The sequence below is a fragment of the Bombus flavifrons genome, unplaced genomic scaffold, assembly GCF_040668555.2.
Source record: "Bombus flavifrons isolate JBK064 unplaced genomic scaffold, iyBomFlav1_principal scaffold0168, whole genome shotgun sequence".
Classification (NCBI taxonomy): domain Eukaryota; kingdom Metazoa; phylum Arthropoda; class Insecta; order Hymenoptera; family Apidae; genus Bombus; species Bombus flavifrons.
In genome coordinates, this window is record NW_027184913.1 from 15136 (window position 1) to 37654 (window position 22519).

A 22519-nucleotide genomic window follows, 5' to 3' on the forward strand; every position below is an offset into this window, starting at 1 on the left:
GTGAATATTACACGAAATAGCGTCGATATTTGCAAGACAAAAATGGTTAACGCCTGTAGCAAAGTCGTGGAAGATGCGGTCAACATTAACGAGATCAACACTGATGTAGTTGGTAACGACAAAGATCGATTGATCTCTGTCCTTGAAAAATTCAAAGAGTCATTTATTACGGGTTTCCCGCGGACGCGTGTGAGTACGGGCCAGTTAGAAATTCGGTTGATTGACCCTAATGTCACCGTACAGAGAAGTCCTTACAGACTTAGCGGGGAAGAGCGGAGAATAGTGCGCGAGCGGATAAGTGAACTGATTAGGGCAAAAATTGTAAAACCTAGTAATTCGCCGTTCGCGAGCCCCATGTTACTCGTGAAGAAGAAGGACGGATCGGACAGATTGTGTGTAGATTTCCGGGCGCTAAATAAAAACACGGTCGCGGATCGGTATCCCTTACCCCTTATTGCTGATCAAATCGTGAGATTGCAGAGTGCGAGATACTTTATTAGCTTGGACATGGCCAGTGGATTTCATCAGATCCCTATTCACCCTAACTCCACTGAATATACAGCGTTCGTCACCCCCGACGGTCAGTACGAATATGTAACGATGCCGTTTGGGTTGAAAAATGCACCAGCCGTTTTCCAAAGAGCCATTTTCAAAGCCTTAGGCGACCTTGCTTATTCATACGTCATAGTTTACCTGGATGACGTCTTAATTATCGCTGACTCGGTAGATCAAGCCCTAGAACGATTGGACATCGTATTAGATACCCTTGTAAAAGCCGGATTCTCTTTTAACTTTGCAAAATGTTCTTTTCTAACGACCTCGGTACTCTATTTGGGTTATGTAATTTGTAACGGAGAAGTTCGCCCCAACCCGGGAAAAATACACGCCTTAAGCTCTTTACCCGCACCGACGACCGTTACACAGCTTCGGCAGTTCATCGGTCTAGCTTCTTATTTTCGAAAATTCGTTCAAAATTCTCACAAGTAATGAAACCTTTGTATGCACTCACTTCCGGTAACAAGAACATAAATTGGACGGATAAACATGAAAAGATAAGGCAAAAAATAATTTCTATTCTGACCGATGAACCGGTGCTAATGATATTTGATCCCAATTACCCAATAGAGCTACACACCGACGCTAGTTCAGAAGGCTACGGGGCTATCCTAATGCAGAAGGTCGAAGGTAAAAATAGAGTAGTAGAGTATTACAGCAAAAAGACTAGCCCAACGGAATCTAGATATCATTCCTACGAACTAGAAACGTTAGCAGTCGTAAACGCCGTCAAGCATTTTCGCCACTATCTACACGGGCGAGAATTCCTTGTCGTTACTGATTGCAATTCCTTGAAGGCATCCAGCAATAAGGTGCATTTGAATGACAGGATTTACAGGTGGTGGGCTTACCTACAAACTTTTACCTTTGACATTATGTATCGGGAAGGCAGACGAATGGCTCACGTCGATTTTTTTTCGCGGAACCCCGTAGACTCGGATCACCGTACGATCGTCAAAATTGCCGAAAAAGAAATCAATCTGGCCGAAATTTCCGAAGATTGGCTCTTGGCGGAGCAACGTCGCGATCCTCAAATTATGGAAATCGTCGATAAGTTGCGGAACGACGAGCTTGCGGACGACGTTGCGAACACGTACGAATTACGATCCGGCACCCTGTATCGTAAGATACAAAGGAGAGGCAGAACTCTCTGCTTGCCCATTGTCCCAAGAGGCTTTAGGTGGTCCGTGATCAACCATGTGCACCAGTCAATTATGCACTTAGGATGGGATAAAACGCTCGAGAAACTGTACGAGTATTATTGGTTCGAGGGAATGGCGAAATACGTTCGCAAATTCGTCGAGAACTGTCATGCTTGTCGAGTTTCAAAGGCTAGTTCAGGCAAAACACAAGCCGAACTACATCCCATACCTAAGACCAGCATACCTTGGCACACGGTTCACATGGATATCACGGGAAAACTAAGTGGTAAAAGCGACTCGAAGGAATATGTCGTTGTGCTGGTCGACGCCTTCACCAAGTTCGTATATTTGCACCATACCCGTAAGATAGACTCCCTAAATACCATTAAAGCGCTTAAGTCCGCTATATTTTTATTCGGTAACCCCTGCCGGGTAATAGCGGACCAGGGGAGATGCTTTACGGGTAAAGATTTCCAAAGTTTCTGTCAAGATAGGCACATTAAACTCCACTTAATAGCAACCGGTGCTAGTAGGGCCAATGGACAGGTAGAGCGTACTATGAGCACCCTAAAAAATATGTTTTCGACGGTAGAAACGACCGGGCGAACGTGGCAAGACGCGATTGGCGAGATACAGTTAGCCTTGAATTGCACCACCAATCGTGTAACTAAGTCAAGTCCTCTGGAGTTATTAATTGGCAAGGCAGCAAGGCCCTACGGTTTAACGTTGTCTGATAGTGTCGAGGAAAAGGAAGTAGACATCTCCAGTGTAAGACAACAGGCGATACGGAACATGGAGACTTGCGCTAGCTATGATAAAGACAGGTTCGACAAAACGAAAGCCAAGATAGTTAGGTTTAACCTTGGTGACTTTGTGTTACGAAAAAATGAGGAAAGGAACCAAACGAAGTTGGACCCGAAATTCAGGGGTCCATTCGTGATAGCAGAGATTTTGGAAGGGGACCGATATACATTAAAGACCTTAGACGGTAAACGGACATACAAGGACAGACATGACAAACTAAGAAAAATGCCAAATAGTTGCGTTCCTGATGAGTTGGACGTCTGCGACGATGACAGCGACGGCGATAATAACGATGCGAGTGCACGGACCTCAGAGGATCATTAATACCACGTCGTGGTCGTACACCCAGTGTGGTGCTCTGCGCGTTCGTAATGCGTCCACTGTGACCCTCTGCGCCTTAGTAATACACCCAGTGTGGTGCTGTGCGCGTTCGTAATACGTCCAGTGAGATGCTCTGCGCGTTCGTAATACGTCCACTGTGACCCTCTGCGCCTTAGTAATACACCCAGTGTGGTGCTGTGCGCGTTCGTAATACGTCCAGTGAGATGCTCTGCGCGTTCGTAATACGTCCACTGTGACTCTCTGCGCGTTCGTAATACGTCCACTGTGACCCTCTGCGCTTTAGTAATACACCCAGTGTGGTGCTCTGCGCGTTCGTAATACGTCCAGTGAGATGTTCTGCGCTTTTGTAATATGTCCAGTGAGATGTTCTGCGCTTTCGTAGTACGCCCAATGTGGTAACACGATCCAACAATCTGAGATTCACCGGTGTACGGAATCGAAAATGATCTGTCGTGTCGTTGCGGTCTGACTGGTGACTCACAGAATGCAACTAGCACTTCGAAATACAAACTATGACACTACCAATTTGAGTTCTCTTTCATTTCTTTGTTTGTTAAACCTTCGAACGGAATCTTGCTGTCAAACTGGACCCTTGACTTATTTGGAACATTTAACTGAATGGTAGATAATATTAGTTACAACGAGTCTAATGTTAAAAAAAAAAAACTCTGTATTTTAGCTACACACGAGGACGTGTGACAGTCAGAATGGCCGTGTCGGAGATGAAAGGAAAGCCGAAGCCGTTCCTTGGAAATTTTGGGAACATCTTCTAGTAGTCTAGCCTGGGTTTTATCATAGCTGTAATTGTTCGAGATTTGTGATATCAAGATTGGGTTCGAGGCGACAATTAGTCGCCGAACGTAGCCACGGTCACGGGATGGATGTTTTATCTAACGGAGGTCTGGAGTGGTTGTATGTGTTCTCCGAGAAATGTGGTTGTGGCGGCATGCGACCTCGAGAGCGGGCCTAGCCACGTGTGATGTTGCCTCGGAGGTGCCGATGCAATGGGACATACATTGTATTAGTAATCAAAACTCCAGGCAGAAACTGCCTAGCAACGGCGTTTGGAACTTTCTCGATGCTTCCAACGAGTGTGCCTAGCAACGGCGTTTGGAACCTTCTCGATGCTTCCAAACGGGTATAGAAAACAAAATGCAATCGTACAGGGAGAAAAATCTCCACGAGACTGGCATTCGTCTTGTGACTGCTTTAGAGAGTGACACGTCGTGTTTCTGTGCTTAAGATCAGTCTGCGCTTAGTAAGGAGTCATCCCGTTGATCGTGGATTCGTTTGAACTCAAATTATTGTTTATAACGATTATTAACTTATTGTTTGTAAACCATATTATTCATTGCACTTACTATCCGTTAAACGTATTACTCATTAGCTTTATTATCTGTTAGACTTACTAACCGATCAACTTATTATCCACTAACTTTATTATTTGTTTAATTTATTATTCGTTCAATATATTTTTCGCTAACTTCATTATTTGTTAAGTTTATTATTCTCTAGACTTATTATTTGTTAATCTTTGTAACAGACTTGTGTATAAGTGAAATATAATCTTAGTTGTGTCAAACAATGGATAACTCACGTGAAGAATTGTCACGCGCCCAAAATTCCAATCTCACCCCGACATATATATATATATATAATATATATATATACATATATATATATATATATGTATATATATATATATGTACGTATACGTATATATATATATATAAATATATATATATATATATATATATTGTTTAGACTCCGTCGTCGTCGTCGTCGCCGTCATTGTTGCCGCCGCCGTCGTTGTCGTCGTTATTGTTGCCACCGCCGCCGCCGCCGCCGCCGCCGCCGCCGCCGTCGTCACCCTCGTCGTCGTCGTCGTCATCGACGTCGTCGTCGTCGTCGTCGTCGTCGTCGTTGTCGTCGTCGTCGTCGACGTCGTCGTCGTCGTCGTCGTTACCGTCATCATCGCCATCAACTTCTTTGTCATTATCTTCGTTATCGTCCACATTATTGGTGTCATCAGAATCGAGTACGCGACGACACTTAGCTTCAACCGGACAGCAATGCGGTGTACCACCTCCTACACTATTACAACCTATAAACTTACCACCTCCAAACATTCCTCCTCCTAATATATTATCGAGAATGACACAAATGCCACCAAGCGTAATATCGATTCCGGCTACGCAGACAATCGTGGTCAGTGTACCGAATGCATCAAACGTGCCAAATGTCCCAAACGTCCCACAGCCAAATGTAATACCATCTGTGATGATGTCCGCTCCACCACCAGTTCACAATGTTGCCTCGAATAGGAATTCAATTCCAGCGCCCAATTTTAATATTCCACCTCCGAATGTACCACCCCCTTCCTTAATTCCAAACGCCAGACCGCCGCTTTCTTTAATGTCGACCAGTTACCCTCTTCCTAATCAAGTCGCTCAGGTACCTATGGGACCACCTAATGTACAAGTGCCACCACCAGTGAGGCCATTGACTGATCTACAAGCCTCTGTACAGCTAGGTACGATATGTCGATTATTTTCATTTATTTCTTCGTTTCGGCGTATCGCCGCATGTTTATATTTACGAAGAACAAGTTATTTCTTGTAAAATGGATTACTTGTTCGCGCAGTCCAGAATATGTAAGTGTGCGTGCGTATGCGTATGCGCGCGCGCGATACGCCGAATACAAGACGCGTGGGCGAATACGAAACTTGCAAAAAGCAAATTCGTGCTGATCATTCGTCTAGACGAATACGTGTTCTACACTACAGAAACAAAAACAAAATCCAGAGCTTTTAGCGTTGTTACGCATGTCTGACAAAGGCTTCTAAGTGTGTCCCCTAGAGGCTGAGCAGCTGGCACGCATCGTCACTGACTGTGGGGATGAAATCGAATAAGAAGCACGAGAGAAGAATGCCCAAGATCCTAAATTATGGTAACTACTGTCCTCTCTGGTCCCCCATCTATAGTGTCTTTATACGTGTAGCGTTTGCACATATCACATTTTCTTTATTTCACCTTACGTATCGTTCGTTCGTCTTTTTTGTACAACATTGCTCTATTTCAAGCACTAGATACAGCATCTAGGTGTAATGTATTACAATGCTTGCTTTGTCTGTATCACTTCTCCGTTCTCTACTTCCTTTTTAATCAAATAGCGAAATCTTACCGATAATATTTGATAATAACGATACGTGAAATTGTAATTAAAATTTGACCAATAAGTTTTCTAATCATACATATATCGTGCGTCCAAAACGTGAATGTCTATCTTCATTTCTTATTTACAATTATTTATAATTACTATTTTATCCTCTGTAAAACAACATACGTTAGAGTATGTTCCCCTAATTAGTTTATAAAATATTTCTTTTATAAAACAAAGACAATACCTAAATTCTTCAATGTAATTGACGAATCAAAGGCGTGACATATTGGACGAACATACGAATATACGAGCTGTTTTCTTATAAAACACCTGTTATCTTCTATTCTTTCTTCTTATTCTTTTTTTTTCTTTTATTTTTTTCCCTCTTTATTGTGTCTCTTTTAATCTAAAGGAATTTAATTTAGGAGACTATGTTACTCGTCAGAAGTTTTAAGTTTTGTTTTAATCAAGGTTTCTGCACCAAAAGCAAAGTGCAGCCTATATGCAGTACAGGGGATTGGCAAAATTTCGCACCGAAAAATCCGTTAAGGAAAATAAAAACACCGGCGCGGAACTCTATTGTCCGGAAGAAGCTCTCAGCGATAATGACGATAGCGATCAAGGTCCTACCTCTAACAAGCATGTTTCACCACAAGGTATATATAATGTATATTTATTTTTGCATCGTGTCATCATCTACCATTATTGATTATAATTATTTGTACATTAAACAGAAAAGAAACGAGAGAGAGAGAGCGATAACAATTCTACAGATCGATCAAAGGAAGACAACAAGGAAGAACGTAAACGAAAAAGACGTAGCCGATGGGTGATCCAGATAATAAGGTGCCTGTAGCAGAAATGAACACGTTAACCAGCCATAATAAACAGCAAAGTAGTAGTGGCTTTTCACAGCCAGGTATCGTGATTCCTGGACAAATTGGACAACCGGCTGTTATAATTCCATCACCAAAAGTGCAACGTACGGAAACAAAGAACCCTATGTTAACTAAAATATCAAGGAACGATCCAGCCTTGATACAATATGCACGACCAACTTTGGGGACGTTAGATCTCACTGAAGAGCAAAGGAAAAAAGCCGAAGATCATTACAAGGTGACAAGATTGTTTATTTTAAAATTGTTTTATTTCAAGCGTTCATTTAAGATTTAAGATTAAGATCGAGCTTAGTACTTTGTTAATTCAACTATGTGTAATTTCTGCCAACTCACTCACCGTTTATTCTAACCTTCATTCAGATAAATCTTCTCTACCAAAACTTATTAAGAAAAAGAGAAGAAGTAAGACGTTTAGAAGCACAGGGTAAGCACAAATACGAATACGACAGTGACGAAGAGACGGAAGGTGGTACTTGGGAACACAAACTCAAATCTGCCGAAATGGAGGCTACTCAAATGTGGGCTGAAGAATTGACGGCCCAAGCAGAAGGAAAGCATCATATTGGTGATATCTTGCCACCGGATGAACTTAAAAAATTTATGGAACCATTTAACGCAGTTAATCAAGGGAAGGAACCTGACCTTAGCGATTACAAGGAGTACAAACTAAAAGAAGATAACATCGGTACGCAGCCTGCCTTTCTTTGCGCGTCCATGTATTTACATATATTAAAATGTATATGTATCTTTTTGTCAGTAAGTTATGTTTGACAACCAAATTAACGAAGTTTGCAATTCTTTAGGATTTCACATGCTACAAAAACTTGGTTGGAGCGAAGGACAAGGATTAGGTAGCGAAGGCAATGGTCGCATCGAACCTATTAATAAGTAAGTAGTTCCTGACTGATTGTACTTATTATATTCGCGTTAATTTCACATATAAACATATAATACATGTGAATTATTTTTATGATAGAAGTTTACCGTATTATTGAATTTCCTTAGCATTTTATTTGATCTATCTGTGACCATTTCCTACTTCATTTATTAATACCAATATCTTCGATGTTGTACCGACATTTCTCATTTTTCTATAGAGCAACCAATAGATTCGACAGTGCTGGTTTAGGTTCCGAAAGACCGGATGGTGTATCCAGGGACGACGATGAATTCGATGCCTACAGAAAGAGAATGATGCTTGCCTACAGATTTAGGCCTAATTCTTTGGTAATTTTGTCAAACATCTAAAAAATTTCGCAATACCAAAGTTATGTTTCATATACTTAACCACTAATCAAATGTTTATTTTTCTTCCTTTTATTTTTAGAACAATCCTCGAAGACCTTATTATTGAGAAGAAGGTGACATTAGTAGATCGTATTCGAGGTATTATATATCGTGATGTTCCATTTAGTTGGGAGATAAATTGTCATTATTTTGTATATTTGACATACTATACTGAACGTACAGATTACAGTTACAGTTATAGTGACATAATAAATGAAATCCCAATCTTGTTTCTATTTCTATAGATGTTTACTCTGTTTTTCTTATTGTATGTATGTACGATTATGAATGCTCATTAGAATTATTAAATGAAATATGAACTGTGAATGTTTTGTTACATATATTATTTGTACGTAGGTTTCATATTTGATGCACCGTGCGATATGTATTAGATTGTAATAGCATCGATTAAGTACAGAGTAGACGTAACATAATTATATGGGACTTCGTGTCTCACAAATTCCAACTGAATACCAACTTCAAAAAAATTAGAGTATTTCTTATTACATTGGACAAGCGTGCTTAAGCGCTTCTACATTGATCGATCTGATTGATACCTTGCCCTAACATAGGGAATATATCACGCCTCACAGGTCACATGGTCCCCCAAACATGGGACACGTAAAAACAGCGACAGGTATCAGCTCTATCCTGTATTCAGTCCGTGACAAAGCATTCCGGTTAATTTGTGTCGATAAGTGAAACAATTTTACCGATCTACATACATACATATATGACGATACCTATGTATACTTGAATTTATAATGTACTCTTCCCTTTCCCCTCTGCTTTCTTCCTCTCTTCATTTTTATACTACGATCTACCTCATTGCCAGTCTGTCGGTTTACTAATTTTCTTGTACATCTTCTTTCCGATCGTATCTTGTTACTTTTTCCTTTATCGCATTTACCGAATTACTGTATTGCATTCTTTTTTTCGATTTTGATTAGATTCGTTATTTAATCTGTTCCATTTCTTCATTCTCGTCGTTGTCGATGGAATTTTAATGCATATTTCACATCGATGCGCCCTGATAATCATGGAATGCACATTTCACAGTAATACCGAGTATGCCTGTTCTCGTGTCTTGATCAACAATTGTATCGACGTCTCGATCAAGGTGAAAAGTCTGACACGTTCTCTTAGAATGTAAGATCATGACATTCTCGAAATATTTCACACAAGTTCTCTTAGATTCGGAAAATAATGTTTTGATTTGTTTGTAATTTCACACGAAGAGTATAGATACGAGATAGAAGCTCAGCTATAAATAACTGACGACATTTATCTTATTTAAAAGCAATTTTCACCTTTGAATTAGCTCACCTTAATAATAGTTATTTCCTTAATCTTCATTTTACGTTTAAGTTATGTAATTTTAATCCTCGTTCCAACTGCGCTCTGACACATTTTAATTAAAAGATAAATAATGATTTATAAAAAGATGATTTATAATCATTACGAAGAAAATGAAAGTTATCAATACGTTAGATGCAAATATATTAAATATTAGATAGATATCGATGCGATATAGATATGTATTTACAAATTAATATATCATACGCAGGTAATGTTCGGTTTATTCCTGCTTATTTTTCAATCAACTGTAATCGATATTGTCCGAAAGTCAAAAGTAGAAGTAAAATGGCTGTTGGAACTGTTGAAAGTTTGGAAGCATGAAGAACGGCAGCAGTAAGAATTAAAACAGTATTTATGGTGTATGTAGTAGTAGCATAGAATGACGGAATATCTCGTACTATAGATGCACTCAAATAAGCGAAGGGGCAAGACAATGATGGGGACTGACAGTCGTATTCGCGTATGGTCACATACATGTATGTCTTCGTTTTATAAGTGACGTCATCTTGTTCCTGCGATAGGAACTTCTCCTGGTGACGCTGGCAACGACATCAGTCAAGAAGGGGTAGAGTGGTAGGTAGGGTGAGAAAAAGAAGGGCAACGCAAAGGAAGGGGAAGAAGAAGTTGCAACGAAACGGAACAGTACGAATTCAAACGGATCGAACCGTTTCAGATCGGATCATAGCCTTACAGAGGGAAAGGACGGAAAAAGACCACAGAATGGTCGGTAGATCAGTGGGGAGAGGTACAAGCACTCTTTCAAAGCGGACACGTATGTACGTGAAAGTAACTCTTACTATTTAGCGGCGATCGGGAACTTGTTGGTGCTTTATGGTGTCGGCAGTCTGATTGTTTGTATCGAATTTAAAATACGGTGCGCATAATTGCGTATTACTGTTGTATATTTTGCTCGTTATTTCAGGAGACGTACGAACAATAAAGTGAAAAACATTAGAATAAGGAAGGGTGATGCACAATCGTATATGACATAGGGTTTATCTATGTTTCAATTTATATCGAACTTATATATCTAGGAAGAAGAGAAGAACGGATAGATCATCGAACTTGGAAGAAAACGGAACAGGTGTCATACACAACATTCAGTGCGAAGTGCGCGTAATCATCGAGATTCAAAAGAATTAAATAATGGTTCTGATTTTGTCTGTGGAACAGTTGCGCACATATAAATACAACAAATTGATACGGTCTTTTGTCTTTCTTTTTTAAGTCGTTTCTAAGAGACTATACTAATTACTCATTTACCGTGTGTGTGTGTGTGTGTCTTCATCAAGGGAATGTCAATGTTCGTAATGACAACGGTCGTATATATTTCGATCAAGGCGAACGAATATTAAAAGTAGAGCGAAACCAACAGAACAAGTAATGATTTTGCTACAAAGAGAAAAATGAGAAAAATATAGGATTCGCTTAAGTTCATCATCTCATCTTATCCTTGGTGCGTATACGGTGATCAAAGTGTTATATCGAAGAGGATGGGGATAAACTCCGCTGTGATCACCTTGAACATTCGTTATGATAACGAATTGTTATGAAACAATTTAAAATTGGTAATGGCGAAAGAAAGATCTTTTCCTGTTTGTTGCAACTTGTAATAGTCGTGTTTTCTTTGCCGAGTGTTTCGTGATTTGTGCTTCGATCAAATTGGTTTTGTTCCAGTCGAAAAGAACATTTACATTCTCGCGTATATATCTTCACTTAGAAACATTATCGTTGGTGAATTTACTTATTGCTTTGTACATATATATAAGCGTTGAGAATGAATGGATGTTCGGCTTAAAAAGAAGAAGAAGAAGAACTTGCATGCGAACAACCAACCGAACATTAAGTGATCTTCGTCGGGAGTGCCGTGGGTACGTGAATTTTTAAAATCGCGTATTTTTCTTCGTTCCGTTCTTTATTTCTGCCGTTCTCTCTTTCTTTTTCTTCTGTTCCTTCTTCTTCTTCAATCTTACGGAAGTTATCAGTTGTGGAATGTCGTCCGTTGTAAGCGCTCGTTGTAATTCCGCTTCCACCTTTCAATAGTCGTTGTTAGTTTTTGTTCGTTGGTTTCGCTGCGGAGAACTTTTACACTAGAGTAATTTCGATAATATTCATGCCCATTTTCGTTATAAGCTGGTTAAAAATGTGGATCAAGTAAAACAATTATACAGTTATAGCTTAATAAATTAAATTAAAACATGCGTTCTATCATGTATGTTTATATTGTAACCTTTCTTTCTCTCTTTTTTTTTGCAACGTCATGGACCTTATATGATACAATTGTATTTGAAAGAATAACGACATTTTCTGTTTTCTATGAATCGAAGGACCGATATCTATAATAATTACGCTTATGGTATCAATTATTCTTATTGAGACTTATTTAAGAGGAGCATTCGTGAAAGAACAAGGTCTTATTATTATTTAAGGTAACATTATATAACGATGTCGGCATAATAATTGAAACAACAGAAATATCAGCGATTAAAATTACGCGATACGTTTGAGATGATAGAATTTTATAATAGACAACTTCATTTACATATAGATAAAGTATAAGATATTAATCTGACAATTTGATAATTAGAAGGAAAGTAAAGAGAACGATTTTTTTTGGCTTAGGAACACGAGACCTGTTTATTATTATAATTTGTATAATCATACGTACATACTATACTTGTAGATGAATCGGCAATAGCTGGAACGAAGTAGAAATTAATAGAATAAAATTACGTTTTAAATTTCATTCTTCAGTTAGAATCGTTCAAGTATATGTGAAGAAATCAGTCAGAAGTAAATCTCGTCAGCACCAAATACATACTTGTATAAATATTTGTTTCTCATTCAGCCAATCGTAACTACGACAGTAGACATAGTCGATCATCGATCGCATTTAAGCAATACTAACCTCAGCTGCCTATACAGTTGATCGAATTGTGAACCATTTTTCAAACAATCAGTCGACGATACGTCGAGCATGTCGCACTGCAGCAGCAGTATCGTCGTGTTTGTAAAGATCTCTCGATTAAAAATTTTACATAAAGTTTATCTAACAACTGGGTTTGATGGATGTGACCTTTGAGGATACTTTGTTTTATCGCTCCTCGATGAATCTGGCATTAATGATTGTAATATCGTAATTCTAAAGAATTAAAAGAGATAACTCAACTTTTTATATTGTAAAAATAAAATAACTTTGCCCGAAAGAAGCTGATAAGTATCATAAAGTATTTTTATTATCGGAAAGGGTAAAGTAAACATAAGTTAACTTCACAAACTTTTCTATTATATATTCTATTATATATTCTATTATTCATTCTATTATATATTCTTATGATCATGAAAGGTTTCGTCTCATCATATCAAATCAATTAAATAGGATTTAAAAAGTATTCCTTACTAATAATTCTTATTAATCACTTGTCATTAATTTTTTTAATTCATTTTTACGTAGGAATAATCTCATTATAGCATGTAGGACTATCAAACTTGCAACGAGCGGGCGTTTCAATTACAAGGCTACAGGGTCTCGGCCGATTGCTCTTATGTGCAATGTGTAATTTTAATAATAATTGTAGATGTTCATCAATTTGAAGAAAAAAAGGAACAAAATTTCGATTTATCCGTATTTTAAGCACAGGTGTGCAACGTCAACGTAAACTGTAATTTACATGAAAATATTTAGAAGATTTAGAATATTAGCGAAAAAGTAACAGATTCTAATATATTATTTAAACAATTCACTATTTCAGTCGCCAAGAATATGTTAGCGTTCATCCGGAGTATTCATCCACCAGTGAACTGGTGTAAATACTCTCCGTTTTTCGTTGTTCACTTTCACTGTGGAGGAATCATCTATCCAGCGATCCTGCAACGCGAAACAGTACAAGTTTGGCTTTATCTATGCGAGAGCCATAAACTCGCATACATACGTATAGGTAATATCAACTTGCCCGGTACACAAAGCTGCCAGCAACCTAACCGATACCAAGATAAAAGGTAGCAAAGGTATTTTTACGAATATGTACATATCTCGAAAGCTACAGCCGAGCAGGGCCCCAAACATACGTAGGAAAAAGTTGTTCAAAATCATGATCCTGACAATAATATATTTGAAAATCATTGAAACTGGTAAACGTAGATCTCCTCGTTCGAATAATTAATAATTAGGATATTTTCCTACTCTCCTTACAAGGTATATTTATCGTATCTGTATATTTAGTAAAAGCGAGTGAGCAAATATTTGCGAGTCATTTTCTTTCTGTATATATTTTACTATAATTCTACATTCTATAATCATTGCATGTTACATACTATATTTATATATAATTATTATTATAAATTACATTTTTATTCGACGAATAAAGCCAGAGTAAACCAGAGAATACACACACGAATACGAATACGAATACGAATATCGCGTGTGCGTTACGAAAAGAGAATAAATGATAAAATTTACGAAAATATGTTGCAATTCTTAATAATGTATATGTATGTTAATTATTTAAGTATGTTGATTATCGTTCAGTAGTCGTGTACATGTGGTAAAAGTAATGACAACAATGCCGTTATATTTTACATTACATACAATTACATACAAATTCTACAAATTTAGGCATTACACTATAAAGTTTACAGATTTGTAAGATTCGAAAGGACCGTAATAACCATGGAGAGTACGACTGTTGACCTACCTATGGATTGCGTAAAATTACAGTTTACATCGTAACGAGAGAAAGGATACATCTGTGCAAGTTGTTTCAGATTCAGCTTTATCTTAGATCCGATACTATTTTATATAAGATAGAGCAACATTTTCCTCATTTATAGCAATGATGTATCGATTATCGATATCGTTTAATTTATTTAAAGAAGATGAATTAATTTTGTAGCTTTTTATAATAACTAATATTAATCAAATTTGATAATTTGTTCATATTTTGAAATTTCTATTAATTGTTGAGATAGTTAAGATGTAACGAATCAATGGATGAACATTCTTACTTTTGCATTACTCCAGTGAAATGAAAATTTCTTAATTGAAATTAAAACGAATTTCATTCTTTGATCGTAATACTTTTCGGTACTTTTTTTTCAGAGAGCAATACCTCTTTAACGTTTTCGAGGTTATAGTTTCGACTTTGGAATCAAAATTAAAGCACATTGAAAATTTGGACAAAGCGGTGGAACACTTGATGAGAAGAGTGGAAGCTTTGGATTCACGCGTGAATGATAATATCGATAAAACCGATGCAGTTATTACAAAGCTACGAACATTAGATCTAAAACTTTTCAATTCTCATCAAATTGAATTTTCTTCAACTGAATCTGCATACTCGACAAAAAGGAGCGATGATAAAAACGACAGTGAAATCAGAAGCGGTACGTATGTATGTATGTACATAAAATGCTAATACGTAAAAACAGAAATTCGTTAACAGACGTATCTATAGAAGAAGAAAAGAAAAAGAAAAAAAAAAATATTGGACTGATCGACTCGGTTAGAACAAACATGGATCGCAACTACAAATTGTCGTTTGAATTGTATTACATTTACAGCCGGTTTTCTTTGATCTATATCGTTTACTTAACAATTGTATTTACGTGTAGTTTATAGGTACCTACCTATATATACCTATTGTATAGGTATATACCTACATATGTACACACGTATACAAGCCTGCTTTCCCTGTATTTCCCCCCTCCCCTTTTTTCGTTCTCTTTGTCTCTTTTCCATACTTTTATCTTTTTACTGATGCTTCTTCTTCTTTTCTTTCTACAGTTGCCATTCGCTGTTCAAGTTTATCGTATAAATTGGCATTTATTTGGCAAAACAGGTCCGAAATTACAAGCAATCCATCAGAAGCGAGAAAATACATCATCATCCGATTTCACTCTTGGTGAAAAATTATTGTCACTTGATCAAAAGGTATCGGATATAGATAATAAATTGATCGATATGAAACATCAATTGGATAATAACTTGTTACAAAATGACGACATAAATGCCGAAGCCAGCGAAAAAAAGCCAGTCAATGTATGAGCGTAATCGAAATCACTAAAGCGATGAGTAATGAAGTAATAAATCACATTACGATCGGGATAGAAAATTTAAGGCAAGCGACAAACAATATGGACAGAAAGTTACAGTTTCACGTAAACTTGGTTTCCGATCGTTTGGGAACTATTTACAACATGATGAGTGACGTGCACGATGCGATATTAGTGAGAGGAAGTACGAACGGTCGACCGGCGTTCAACGTTACAACAACAACAACGACAACTACCGAGCCGCCACCACCAAGGCAGAGTAAAATCGATCGACTCGTCGAACAAATATATCCAATTGTTGACTGTATCGGAGAAAATGGATGAAGTCTGGAACGTCGTGGTAAGCTGAGAAGATGTGGCTAAATTGTTAATTTCACTGTTTACCTGCCGTGTTAATCACGTTGTATGACCGCATGCACAATTTTACATGTCCACTTGACGGCATTCCATATAGATAGGTATTATACTTTTTTCGACAGGTTGGCACGAAAAGTTCCGTGGACGATCTCTTGCCAAAATCCGATGAATTACTTACACAAACGCAAAGACAAGAAAGAGCGATCAGTGAAATTCATGCGGATTTAAGATCGAAAACGAATGAGATTATCGAAAATTTAGAAGGAGTGGAGAATAGACTTCGAAAGCAGGAGGACGATGTAGCTAGCCTTGCTCAGCGTCCAATACCTGCGGAATTGCTGCTAGATCCCACGATCGATCGCCTTGTCGAATACGACTCCAATAGGTTAGTTTTCCTTCTTTGATACTTTATTCGCTTGCTTTTATTATCATACACCATGTTACGAAATAATATAGAAACCAAAGGCATTTACGACGTTGTCAGTTCCATTCCATTTTTCGAGAAATAATCTTTTCTCTCTAATAATAGCAGACAATGTACATACGTATTTCTATCTTTATCTGTTTGCTTTGTTCCGTTCGATGAAAAGAAATCTTTCGTTTCGTGTAATGTGAAAGAATCGTATTTCGAATTGATTGCATCTGTTGTTAGTAAATATTCCAATATATTATTATACATAGGTATATGATGCGTGAAAGAACGATGTAAAAGAATATTAGTAAATAAATAAATAAATAAATATGTAGAAAGTGTAGCGACAATATACTACGTTCAACTAACGAAACACCATTATTACATTGCTATGTAATTAATTATTATGTTTCATGTAGAACGAATTTCTTTCGATTCACAGATACGTTGAACTCTCTGATGACATTGCAGTTGAAACAACCGTTTCACCGGTCAATCCGACTACCATTGTTTCGTCTGTGTCGATGTCCATGTCTTCCTCGACCTCGTCGAACGCCGTATCGATCAATAATTTCATTAATTCAAGCAATATAGCTGGTTCCACTAATTTCTCCAACTCGACAGCCAATCCTTCAATAGGCCCCCCATTATCACCGAGTTCGCAGCGATCATCGTCTAAAAATCATTATATTTCCATTGTTATATTTCCAAGTGTCAAAAACAAACCAAGTACAGCAAATTCCACCTTTACCACCGATGCATTCCTTAATTACAAAGATGTTAAGGTAATAAACAACAAAAACATTCTCAACCCGTACCAATTAACGTCACTGGTAATCGGCACCGTTCAAACGAATTAGAAACAGTTTTTATATAGTATTTTATATTTTTCTCATTTCTTCTTTGGTTTTTAACCGACCAAAGTGGAATAATCGATATACCGCATGACTTTTATGCAAACATACTTTTTTCTTTCTTCCTCTCTCTTTTCTATAGTTTAGTTACCTTGTAAGACCCTGTAAGCGAATAAGCGAACGAACGCGATGAAACGGAAGAAGATGAGAGAGTAAACGTAACAACAACGCTGCTGTATTTCTATGTGAAGAATGTGTAGACAAGGGGAGGCCCAATTACTACGGAAAAGGAGTGATTGTGTAGGGAGGGGGAAGGGTGAAGGGGTTGGAGAGAGAAAGAAGGAATCTTAAACATATGCATTTTATCGTGCATACACAGTATAGTTAAATCACTTATAGAATACACGACATGCCTACGCATATGCCCACCTTCGTTCACGTACATATCGTATGTGCTATAACACAAAGAAATGTTCAGATTTGAAAAATTTATTACGTAATACATCGATTAACATTCTGAATGTTTCGTTTAAACGGTCATTTTAAAGTTGCTCGTAATTACTCGTCTCGTCAAACCGTAAATAACACACAAAGTCACTATAATGTACACATGTGCATCACGTACAACCATCAACTTTGAAACGTTCGAATATGGCTCGTAAAAAGTCCCTGTCGGTGAAATTTTTATTAATCCTTCCTTTATGGGAATTTTGAAAATCTATACCATATTTCTAGAAGAAATAAAAGGAAAGAAAGAGAAAAGTAGTTTTTACAATACGATTGTATAATTGAAACATTAAATATGTATAACAATATTGTAGAAAGAGAGAAAACTACTAATCTATGTACGTAATATGTAACAGAGTGAAAAATCTACGCAAGAAAAAGAAAGCGTTATTCCATATTATCAATGCTTACAAACACGATAATACATGTACATATTGTTTAACGTTACAGGACTATTCATGTGTTGATTTGTTAAATGCTGGCATGAGAGATAGCGGTGTCTATTATCTTCAAATTCGTGGAACAACCTATTGGTTTCTCAAGGTTTATTGCGAGCAGGATATCGCCGAAGGAGGTTGGACGGTAAAACAGAGATTCGTCCAAATACTATAATATGTATATACGCGTGTGCATCATGCATCGAGATAAAACTAGTGTGATAGAACGGGCTTTTTTTCCCAAAAAAGTATATTTCGCAATGTAGAATCAATGTAGGATCAATGTAGAATCGATAGCTTATACTCTTAGGTCGTTACAGAAAAAGAATAACTGTGCGTACAATAAACAGCCGCGTTCGTTGGTAAAAGATATTTAATCTTCCTACTTCTTTTATCTCATAATTCGAAAAAGAATTTCCACTTTTTCCTAGGTTATTTAAAGAAGAGACGATTTCGGCGAGCCAAGAGAAAATTTCAATCGTGATTGGGCTGATTATAAAAACGGTTTTGGTGATCCTGCTCGAGAGTTTTGGCTTGGCAACGAAAACATATACATGTTAACTAACAACGAAGATTACATGCTTCGGGTGGAACTCGAAGATTTCGAAGGTAACAAAAGGTAAGAAATATCAAAATTACAATTGCAACTGATTTTGGATGCGAAGTTCGGACGTTTTAATGTCTGTGTAGAATAGATCGGAGAGGATTTCAAAGACGATTTTCTCTGTACATTTAAGATATAGAACGTTTCGGAACATGCGTATATCCGTGCGCATACAAAAATTATATATCTATGTACTTTCGTTTAGGTACGCACAGTACTCTCACTTCAAAATCTATTCAGAAGGAGAATATTATAAATTGGAGATTGACGGTTACGACGGAAATGCCGGTGACTCATTAAACGATCCATGGTACGGTTCGAACAATAATCCGTTTTCCACGTACAACAGGTAACACGTTATTTTTTCATTTGTTAGAATGCATGAAATGACAATTTCGGTTATGTGAAAGCATAGAGCAAAAAGCATTGAAGAACGGATAATATCGGATAGATTAATCGTAATAAGAGTCAACTATTCGTTCGAGACGATATTTCATTTCACACAGGGACAACGATAGGTCATCGTTGAACTGCGCTTCCATGATAAAAGGCGGATGATGGTGGAAATCGTGCGGACGAGGATTAAACGGTCTTTATTTGAACGATCCTCAGGATTTAACCGCTCGACAAGGTATGATTGCTTACAAAATAATGTCGTCACGTACAACCAGCCATTCATGTTTCGTATTATCCGTTTAATGACAAAAGACAATTCTTCCTATCTGTTATTTAATAAAAGGTATCGTATGGTTCCGTTGGAGAGGTTGGGATTATACTTTGAAACGTGCCACGATGATGATTAAACCAAAAGGACCAACAACAGCAATGATATAGACGATTATAACAATAACAATAACAATAACAATAACAATAACAATAACAATAACAATAACAATAACAATAACAATAACAATAACAATAACAATAACAATAACAATAACAATAACAATAACAATAACAATAACAATAACAATAACAATAACAATAACAATAACAATAACAATAACAATAACAATAACAATAACAATAACAATAACAATAACAATAACAATAACAATAACAATAACAATAACAATAACAATAACAATAACAATAACAATAACAATAACAATAACAATAACAATAACAATAACAATAACAATAACAATAACAATAACAATAACAATAACAATAACAATAACAATAACAATAACAATAACAATAACAATAACAATAACAATAACAATAACAATAACAATAACAATAACAATAACAATAACAATAACAATAACAATAACAATAACAATAACAATAACAATAACAATAACAATAACAATAACAATAACAATAACAATAACAATAACAATAACAATAACAATAACAATAACAATAACAATAACAATAACAATAACAATAACAATAACAATAACAATAACAATAACAATAACAATAACAATAACAATAACAATAACAATAACAATAACAATAACAATAACAATAACAATAACAATAACAATAACAATAACAATAACAATAACAATAACAATAACAATAATAATAACAATAATAATAATAATAATAACAATAATAATAATAATAATAGCAACAATAATAACACTAGTTAATGAGCACTCGGCTCCGGAATCGAAGTGAAACGGAAACGACTCACCCAGATGACTCAAACTACCAACTGGCGGCTTCATCCCACAGAAGTCGACTCGGGGATTGTTCTTGGGGCTGGTTTGCTTCAAGTGTAAGGCGGAGGGCCATATCGCACCAGCTTGTCTCACTTCTGTGAGATGAAGCCGCCAATTGGTAGTTTGAGTCATCTGGGTGAGTCGTTTCCGTTTTACTTCGATTCCGGAGCCGAGTGCTCATTAATTAAAGAATCCGTAGCCTCGAAATTTTCCGGTAAGAGAACGACTGATGTAATAGTAATGCAAGGAATCGGGAATACCTGCGTTAAAAGTACGTCCCAGATTTTGTCCGTCGTACGTATTAACGATTTTACATTGGAGATAGCTTTTCACGTCCTTGACGATAGTCATTTAAAGTACGATATTATGATTGGTCGCGAGATAGTAAGATTCGATGTAATCATTACGCCCAACGGCCTCGATATCCGCAAAACGAAGACAGTCAATGCTTGCCATAAAACCGTCGAAAATGAGATTGATTTTGATAAAGTAGACACCGAAGTATGTGGTAATGATAAGAGCCGATTGATTTCTATTCTTAGAAATTCTTTCTAGGCCAGTTAGAGATTCGATTAATTGATCCCAACATCACCGTACAAAGAAGGCCCTACCGACTCAGCGAGGAAGAACGAAGAACAGTGCGAGAGAGAATCAGCGAGTTAATCGATGCAAAAATCATAAGGCCCAGTAGTTCGCCGTTCGCGAGCCCCATGATACTCGTGAAGAAAAAGGACGGCTCAGATAGACTGTGTGTAGATTTTCGAGAGTTAAATAAAAATACGGTCGCGGATCGGTATCCCCTACCCCTCATCGCGGATCAGATCGCGAGATTGCAAAAGGCCAGATACTTCATTCGCTTAGACATGGCCAGCGGGTTTCATCAGATTCCCATTCATCCTAATTCGACGGAGTATACGGCGTTCGTTACACCCGACGGACAATACGAGTACCTAACCATGCCGTTCGGATTGAAAAACGCACCTTCCGTTTTTCAGAGGGCCATTCTCAATGCCTTAGGCGACCTTGCGTATTCATATGTTGTTGTTTACTTGGATGACGTTCTAATTATTGCCGACTCGATAGATCAAGCCCTAGAAAGATTGAACACCGTATTGGATACCCTCGCAAAAGCCGGATTCTCTTTCAACTTTTCAAAATGTTCTTTTCTAACGACCTCGGTACCTTATTTGGGGTATGTAATCCGTGACGGAGAAGTTCGCCCCAACCCGGGTAAAATACACGCCCTGAGCTCTTTACCTGCGCCAACGACCGTCACACAGCTCAGACAATTCATAGGTCTAGCCTCTTACTTCCGAAAATTCGTCCCTAAATTCTCACAGATAATGAAACCCTTGTACGCGCTTACTTCCGGTAACAAAAGCATAGCTTGGACGGATAAACATGAAAAAATAAGGCAAAAGGTAATTTCCGTCCTGACCGAAGCACCGGTGTTAATGATATTCGACCCCAACTACCCGATAGAACTACATACCGACGCTAGTTCTGAAGGATATGGGGCTATTTTGATGTATAAGGTCGAAGATCAAAATAGAGTAGTAGAATATTACAGTAAAAAGACTAGCCCCGCGGAATCTAGATACCATTCCTATGAACTGGAGACGTTGGCGGTTGTAAACGCCGTCAAACTTTTCCGCCATTACCTACACGGTCGAGAATTCCTCGTTGTCACTGATTGGAATTCCCTGAAGGCATCCAGTAATAAGGTACCTTTAAGCGACAGGGTTTACAGGTGGTGGGCCTACCTGCAAACTTTCACCTTCGACATTATGTATCGGGAAGGCAAACAAATGGCTCACGCCGATTTCTTTTCGTGGAACCACGTAGACTCGGATCACCGTACGATCGACAAAATCGCCGAAAAGGAAATCAATCTGGCCGAAATCTCCGACGACTGGCTCTTAGCGGAGCTACGTCGCGACCCACAAATCACCGAAATCGTTGATAAGTTGCGGAACGACGAGCTTGCGGACGACATCGCGAACACCTACGAACTACGATCCGGCACCCTGTACCGTAAAATACAAAGAAGAGGCAGAACTCTCTGCTTGC

The 22519-nt window shown here is 37.6% G+C and overlaps 2 pseudogenes; both read left to right on the plus strand.

Moving 5' to 3' along the window:
* The first annotated feature begins 4607 nt into the window (after positions 1–4607).
* On the plus strand, positions 4608–7676 carry LOC138189543 (SURP and G-patch domain-containing protein 1-like; annotated as a pseudogene).
* A 6544-nt stretch (positions 7677–14220) lies between these two features.
* Positions 14221–19612, plus strand: LOC138189542 (angiopoietin-2-like; annotated as a pseudogene).
* Positions 19613–22519: the final 2907 nt, after the last annotated feature.